Source organism: Manacus candei, unplaced genomic scaffold, assembly GCF_025592945.1.
Source record: "Manacus candei isolate 608988 ecotype Guabito, Panama unplaced genomic scaffold, ASM2559294v1 h1tg000018l, whole genome shotgun sequence".
Classification (NCBI taxonomy): domain Eukaryota; kingdom Metazoa; phylum Chordata; class Aves; order Passeriformes; family Pipridae; genus Manacus; species Manacus candei.
In genome coordinates, this window is record NW_026138066.1 from 10,600,460 (window position 1) to 10,609,551 (window position 9,092).

Consider the following 9,092-nt stretch of genomic DNA (forward strand, 5'->3'; position numbering starts at 1 on the left):
TGGGGCTGCAGATTTGTTTTTCCCAATTAATATCAACAGCACCAAGAAAAGTGCAATATAAGTTCATTTTCATTGAACATTTGCATAATTTACCAAAAAGATTTTGACTGTCTGCTAACCCAAACTTGTCTTTCAGACATAGAAGTAAAATACTTCAAAGCCTTGATGGTTTGCATACTCTTACTCTGTCCTCTTAAATAACCAGTGAGCTGAAACCCAACAGATACGTTCAGATACAACTACAAATACTCTGGATGGATAGATATTACTGCTACAATGAATTTGTTCAACGGTTTACAAAGATGTTTTAGTGATGCACATGACTGATAATTGTCCACTACAAAAGGACCAGATACAAAGTGTTGCTGCCTGATCTTGCAGTCTATTCAGAGAAGGGGAAAAAAGACATCATAATTCTCTTACAGACTTGCCAAAAAGCACATGTTAAAACCAAGCAATTCCATAAGCAGCAGAGTCAATAACATCCAGTCTCCTATGGATTTTTGCCCTGAGGAGGCACACCTATATGGCTCCCTGATGTCCATCTTGGAATAGGGTGGGTATTTGTAGGGTCTCCCTCCTCTGGCTTGCCACCTATTTTCATGTCATTTGTAGAAAGTCAGTATTTTCAGGGTCTTTGTCTATACCTTTTTGACAAATTGCCTGAATCTGAACAATCAGTTTACAATTTAATAAGACAGAACTAACAGGCACATAGGCATGGCCACACAACTTCACCACCTCCAGCCTCCAAGCAGACAGCAAGAACAATTGTGTGCATTTTGCACACAAAGGTTCACAGCGACCTCTTTTTGATGGCCAGTTTTCTGAAATTCGCACATGGAAAAAAAACCCCTCAGGACAAGCTTTCAAGTGTCAAGTATCAGCCCAAAGTGAATTTTTAATGGCAGAGTTAGGAAGGAAGAAAGGGTGCTCTGAAAGCAAGGCTGAAAGACCTGCTGCTTAAGATCACATGTGGTTTTCTAATATAAAAACAAACAAAAAATCCCAGCAACCCACACTGACCATAGACTTGCCACATCTTGAAGTATCTATAAACACGTTTTTAATATATAATTAACCTTGGAGGAAGTAGTTGTGGTGAGCACAGAAACTGAGCCATGTCCTCACACATTAGAAGAGGCAGCTAGGAGGCAAAAATCCCCTGGAGATGCCTTGACCCCAAGCCATTGCCCTGGCCACAAGGATAAGATATAAGACTGATTCAGGAACCTGCAGTAGTATTAAGGATGAGAGAAAGATACTGTAACTTCTAAGTGCTCTCACTCCTCTTGTGCATCATGCACAAGCCAAGCACCCTGTGTGCTTGAAGGGCTGCATGAAGTTCAATAAGGCAAGACACTTCCAGCACACCCATCCAAAGCTGAAGTTAGTAGCACTTCCAGGAGATTTAAGACAAAGGAAATGTGATGTATTCCTCTATATACTGTCTGGGACTGTAATGAGTCAGCCCCTCTCTTGACAGCTCTATTGTAGGTGCCTCCTACTTCAAATGAGAAGACATGCTTTAGTTTCAACTTTACTTGTGTTTTACACAAACAGAGCATTTCACTTTATTACTGAAAATAACTGGTAGCAAAATATAGTCACATAAGCAAGTTAATTAAATGAACACTTTATATCAAAGGAAAGGAGCAGTGTGTTCCCTGCACCAGCAAACTCTCAGTGTCTGCCATCACACACTCTGTGTAATTCATCTCCTCTGAGGAAGACTGGGAGATGTATGGATCTAAGTATTTCAGAAGGTGTAGTGAGAATTGTTATTGTCTCCCTAAACTTTACCCGGCTTGGAAAACAGATTGGTTAATGGAATTATCCAAATCTGAAATTCCAGGGATTTTCTGGTTTTGAACATTTTTGCTAGTCTGAGTGTTTGAAATCCAAACAATCTGTCCATCAAGCTGGAATTTTTAAAACCCGTAGTTACTTCCTGGTATTAGGGAACAGCCCTTATTTGCGCAATAATATATACTTTTCCCAATCCTTTTTTATCTAAGTATCCATATAGAAATTTTATTCACTCATCATTTTTTTCTAACAAAACATTTGCTTCCAAAGGCTTGGATCTCAGCCCATGTAAGTATAAAAGCTGGACTTTGATAATCCTTGTGGGTCCCTTCCATCTCAGGATACTCTATGATTCTATATTATTCTAATTACCATTACTTCTTTTGAAGAGTGTCTTTTACATATGGATGTTCTCAAAACCACAGATGTCCTGAAAAAATGGTCAGTTCTTCATCAGTAGTTAGCATCCTGAGATAATTTTTTTTCCTAATTAAACTTACTACAGGAATTCCATGTAGACCAAACCTGCCCTTTTTAAGAGCTTCACTACAAATCTGTGGTCAGGGTTAAACAATGCAACCACCTTGTTCATGGTAGATTCTCAATTCCAGTGTTTTCATGTTCTAATTTCAGTGTTTTCAGGTTACCTTGTATTATGTTTCTCCCTGGACTGTTGCAGTCTTGCTACAGCACTGTTGTTTTATAGCTAGCAACCTCAGCTTGTAGTTTTCGCTGACTTGCTCAAATGTCATAGTGCTGCATAGATAGCAGTTGTGATCATTTAAGGACAGAGAGTTACAACTCAATTTCCCAGTAAACCTGCAAGGATCATTCTGCCTTAAAAATTCAGTAGTCCAAGCCCCAGTCTAACACAAAAAAAAAAGCACTCTTGGGTCAGCTGGAGGTTGTTTGGTTTTACACATCAGGAAACAAAGCCCGATATATCAAGATATTAAATTATTTTCATTGATACTGGGGGGGGAATCAAGAATTTATTAGTAAAAGCTATCATGATTTCACAATTCTCAAAGTTGCTCACTACTTGGCGCTGGGAAACACTGAGAAGACCTCTACATTGCTGGGAACATTTTATTCTTAATAAAAAGGGTTAACAAATTTGACTTGGGATACAGAAGCCAAATGACAATTATAACAAAACCCAGAAGCCAAAAAAAAAGAAAAAACCTACAACCCCCCCTACTTCTACAGTATTTCTTAGTGACACTTACATTGTGAAAGCACTTGATCACAGCAGTCTGACCCCAACTGTGCAAGGTACCATCTGGACGTATAATGAATGTTCTTCCTTGCTGGCAGTCAGAAAGACAAGAAATAGCTGATGGGTGAGATAATAGAGAAGCCCAAGTAGGAAGCAGTGAGATAGCATTACTATTTTAAAAAAGGATGTGCCTAACAAGAACATAAAAAAAGAGCTGTATCAGGTCAAAGGAAAGATTCACCTTGTTCAGGATCCTGTCTCTGAAAGCAGCTGAAAGAACATAGGAAACTCATATGGTAAATCCCCCTCCCAAACTCTCCCACCTTCCAGCACTTGCAGATCATAGTCTGCCTGAGACAGACATGGTTGCAATCCTTAACACATTTGTCTTCTATAAACCTGTCCCATGCACCTTTGAACCCACATAAGCCCCTGGCACCCAAAGCATCCTGTGTTCCACTTCTCAGCCACATGTGATTTGAAGAACCTGCTTCTGTTTGCTTTGAGCCTGGCTCTTGCCCAGTCTAGCTGTTGATGGTTTGTTCCTTGTATCAGGATAAACATTGAAGAATCAATTCCCCACTTCACACCATTCATGATTTTTGTTCTTCGTAGTAGAATAAACACCAAAGAACCAATATGCCATGTCCCCTATCCTAATCTTTAGTTAGCAGCAGTGATAGCGAGTTGTCATTTTCTGGTAGTTGATCAATAGGTAGTTAAAATACTCTGGAAGAGATTTTCTGCAAAAGGATTTAGAAACCCCTTTCTACAGGCTAAATTCTGCTAGTAATACCAAGTTTATGCAAGAAACACTGCAGGGACCCTTGCATGCTTTTCCTACTAGAGACTTATCATAATTCATGCAGAGAGTCCCTCCTTGCACTCCTTGTTAGCAATGAGAAAACGTGATAAAGAGCTTTCTATACCATTCCCCTCTTCCTTTTTCTGGCTGCCTGGGAACTCCATGCTTACTGTGGGAGCTTCTCAGCACAAAACCCCAAACTCCTCTGAGCTCTGAGCTGGTTCCACATAACAGTATTTAATCACGGCAACACAGCAAGGAACAGAATCAACTTCAAGAACGTAAGAGGAAAAGCAATTTGTCTTCCTCCTAGCAGTGATAGTGGAAAATTTGACTTGAATATTTCTTTTAAATGAAAAAATAAAAAAAAACCAAAAACCAAAAAACAGTAGAATGTGATGCTGCCTTAAAAATATAATTTAAATACCTCAGTTTAAAGCAAAAAAGAGTATTTGCCAAGACGAAGGGGTTTTTTCATCCTAAGTCAAGAAGATTTTCGTTTATCTATCTGTTCCTTTCCTCATGGAAGTCACAAATAAAACTCTCATTATTGGGCCAAATCAGACATGAATTGCGACAAAATCAATGACATCTCCTAAAAGACCTGATAAGAAATTAACAAGGAACCCACTGGTCAGCCAGGGAGAAATACAATCATGTCACTATATAGAAGGCCAATAAGCGCCAAAGAAATGTGAATATTCTATCTATGGGTATGCCAGCTTTACAAAAAAATCCCTCCCGCCCCCCCCAATGTCTGTCAAAATAAATAGTAATTAATTTTGCAATAATTATTTCTGAATGTGATTATTGTCCATAGTCATGAAATCCCCTTTGTTTTTAAAAGCTAACAGTCCAGCACATGATTCTTAGCTGATTCACAAGACAGAAATGGAGTTCAAGACTAAAATTTTCAAAGGTAAGTTCATTGGGAAGAAATAAGACATAATTCAACGCTAGTATGTTCACATCAGCGCTATGTCTGTTCCTAAAAATTCTAGATTTTAGCACACAGACCTGAAGAATTTGCTGCTGAGCTCAGCTGTTATCCACTCCCTACATAGATTTTTCTTTCAGAGCTATTTTCAGGTGCCCTTGAAAATAACAAATGGCCAAATGCTTACACTGGATATTCAGAAACAGTTTGGAATCCTTTCTGTGCTCAAAAGGTTGATATATATGATGTATTAGATCCTTCTAGTAGAGGTTTTACAAAAATACAAGAGATAAGAAACAGTGTTTCTTATCTCTGAGATCACTCAAGCTTCATTTTACGATCTCTGATAACAGTCTCCTGAAGCCCTATTCCAGAGGAGAAAAGCATCTTACTCTCTTATTTTAGTATACTATGCAGACTAAGTAATCTCTTTCCCCCATCTCTCACTTTCAAACTAATTTGCAAGAGGCAGCTAAATCAGCTTTTACAAAGACAAGATCACAAAATGAAAGGATGAAAAAATGGCAAAATGTAGAAAAAGGATTTTTATAGTGAATTGTCATTAAGATGTCGGTGCAGCCCTGCACCCCTTTGAAACAAAGCATCACTTCAGGCATATATGTACCTAACACGCACTTGCTCCACTTGATAAGCCTAAATTAGTACTCGAGTAGTGTAAGACAACTGGGTCTAGACTCACAAGAGAAAACTCTCTTTGCCTCAGGAAAGTATATGAGAAAGGCATGTGCCTCAGGAGATGTTCCTTGCACAGTATACTGGTCTTTTGTATGGAGTCCCACACTTTTATTTCAAGAGAGGCCCGTCTGCACACATAGCTCTTATTTGCTCAGTATTGTGGGAAGATGGCATCCCTGCTTTTTTTTTAATTATTTTTATGCTCTTTTTCAGATGTAATTTCTATCTCTGTTGTTGATATAGATTTCCATTACAGTTTTCCACACATAATAATTGCTTTTGCTTTATATTGGTAACAACACCAAATAGCACAGTCACTGTCTTGTTTTTGTTTGCAGTGTGCCTGCAGATTTTAGAAACAGGAGACACATTCTCATGACAAAAATATCTTCATCAAATCTGCATATTTATCCACCTCTGCTTAATTAACACTTCAGCTTCTGAAAACTTAGGGAGGCTAAAATTTGGCAGTATTTCTACAGTGCCTATATATAATTCACACTGGGTGGGACTTTCATAACTTGCATGTGACATTTTATTGAAAAAATAGAATTCTATTTCAGCAAGTTCCAGCCAGGTTAAAAAAGATAAATACTTTATGTCCATCAAAACAGCATCTCTTTCTCTAAATATGCATTTAATACAAGAAGATGCTAAGAATTTCGATTAATCAAAACTTCTGTCACATTAGGCATACAGTAAACAGAAGTTCATACAGTTAGCAACATGGAAGCAGTGTGTTAGATCATTCAAAAAAGAAACACATGCATATCAATTATATTATTTTGCACTGACTGATAAAGAGCAAAAATATATTTCTAACAGAGAATTTTAATCAGAATGTGGGTTTTGACAGATAAAATTTTTAAGCACTTAGAGGAGAAGGCTCTTATATAAAGTCAAATAATTTTAAGAGCAGAGTATTTGTAGCCATGAAATAAAACAAACTGTAAACAATCAATTAGAGTAGTTACATGATGCCCTCATAGGAGACATTTTTTTAGCACCTACATAGAGGTGACAAACTTCTCTCATTTATGTTAAGAAAAATGAAGCAATTCACCCTTTAACACACCTGTTAAATGCGGTGTCAGCTTCTGGATCCACAAATAGAGGCAAAGGTTAAACAGAGACATTGAAATGGAGAGTTTGGGAATTTCTACCTTAAATACTTTATCTAGTTTCATTCATTCCATGTTTAACAGCAAAATGGAGGCAACACACCAAAACTCAAGACCAGATGTTCCTCAGTGTATCCCTGGAATTATTCCCAAAACACTGGTATTTTGTTTATTAGTATCTGCATCTGTAAATGTGTCCAAAAGTCATGACTTGGGGCTCCTAAAATTGTGCATGGGATCGTGTAAAAATTATGAACTTGGATTAAAATAATTGCTGCGGAGATTTAATTTTTTGGTGTCTGATTAGTGAGCATTTAGGTTTCGAGGACTTGCACCTCTCCTTCCACCACAAAGAGAAGGACTAGTTCTTTTCCAACCAACCCAAAATCTGTCTCATCTCATAATAAGAAGCACATGTCACTTAAGAAAGTGCTGATGGGGAGCTGACAGCCCTGAGAGCCCCTCACAGCAAACCTGCCCTAGAGGGCTGTGATATGGTGAAACCACAGGTGCTGGCCTCACAGACCCAAATGTCTAACAGTGTAAATGAAAAGAGATCTGGACTCAAACCTAACCATAACCAGAGCGCTTATTTGAAATGAAGCCACTGTTTCTTGATTTAATTTTCAAAGTACTGAACATTGCTCCATTTGGCAATGCTACAAAACGTAGTGTAAATCAAATGTAACAAAACCTCTGAATTTCCGTATGCACAAGCAGTTCTGTTCAGGCAAGGCATGAAAAGCTCTAGTGACTTTTCTTTTGTCACAGATTTCTTTCAAAGCAGTTAAGTTAAACACTGACAAGAACATTTTCAATTGTATTATTATTCATGTTCTCCCAGTCACAGATACAACACTGCTCTTCTGTTTGGGGTTTTTTTGTTATTTCATACAAGTTTGATTTGAGATCAGGGTGAAAAACTAATTAGGAATGATTGGTCCCATCTAAGAAAAGACTTATGCATATTATTAGGTCCTCTTGACTCTGTTTGCAGTACACGCTGTCTGCATGCTTGGGGGTTTTCACTGAGAGATACTTGCTGACCTAGGCTCTTGTCAGCATTTATGTTTACAGAGTGTTTAAAGATAATGACTGTATGTGACCCTTGGATTAAATGTTCTGTTTTTAAAAAGTGAAAGAAAAACAAAGAAAAGCAATGTGTTACCATAAGTGAATTTGAAAGAACTGGAAAACTATTTACTGATCCAGCCAACATCTATATGCCTGATTAATCTCCAGGAATTTGACAGGCTAAACACAAGTTTCCATGTTTGCAGGACTAGAGCTAGGTTGTCAAGCATACAGGTAACATAGGGCACTGCTACAGGGCTTACAAAACCCCTGCCTGCATGGCAAATCACATGGTGGAAAGCAGAAGGGCAGGGCAGCTTGTCTGCTGCAAGGCAAATTCTGCAGAAGTTGAGGTGCTTGAACAGTCAAATATGGTGGGCAGTTTATAGCCAGAAAGCTGCCCACAGCCTGCTGAGATAGTTCACCTTGCTTGTACCTTGGCTCACAGTGGTCTTTATCCTGGGAATACACTGAGAGAGGTTTGCCATCTGGAAGAATTATTTCGTAACAAAATAATTGTCAGCCCTGTGTCAGCCTTCCTAGGGGCTGTGTTCTCATCCATGTTGTAAGACCAGAACACCTCTGAAAAGACACTCTAAGAGCTACAATGCTATGAAAGGCAATAGCAATACATGGCTTGCAACCTCTCCTATAATGATTCAACTCTGCTCCCCTTGACTGGTCGCTACTAATGTCACCTGCATGCCAGGGTAACAACCCTGCCTCCAGCAGCAAGGCTGGGTGGAGTGTCACACTGCACATGCTGCAGAATTCCAGCTTTCTGGCAAGCCCTTCATTTGCAGCAGTAGGTCCAGTCATATGACAGGAAAGGGTTTCCAGTATTTGGCTTTCTCCAGTCAGCAGAAGAACTTCTAAGTAGCCACCACAGAAAGAAAAATTGGAAACATCTGATCTTGCGACACTGGAAGCATCTGAGCACTGTGGAGGAGCACAGAGCTTGGTGAGATAGTTCCTGCCGAGCTAGACTGGGGGTGTCCAAACCTTCTGCCTGGGCAGCAGTGCTTCTATGCCAGCGCTTGCTCCTATAGGTGTGCTCACCACGTTGTCTTGGCAGCCTGCCAGGAGGAGTCCCTCCCCTTCAGGAAACAAACAGATTGTGGTGTCAGTGCCCATTTGGGCGCTGCCTGGTTTCCTTATTGCTTGCTTTATCATCCTCTGGGTTTTCTGCTGTTTTTCTAAAAATACAAAATGACGCCCTATTGCACCACCACATCCTGCTCTGTCTTTGCCTTGGGCAGTGTTGGCAGGCTCTGCTCAAGGGGGAAGCAAGCAGGAGAGCTGTTTGGGGCCTCTGTAGTCTGCAGTAGCCTTCGTTATGGACCAGGACCCCTGTGTGCTGTGCTGTATATGCAGAACAAAAAGAGCCCAAACAGCAAACAGGAAGGTCCAAAAGGATATAATCACTCTGGC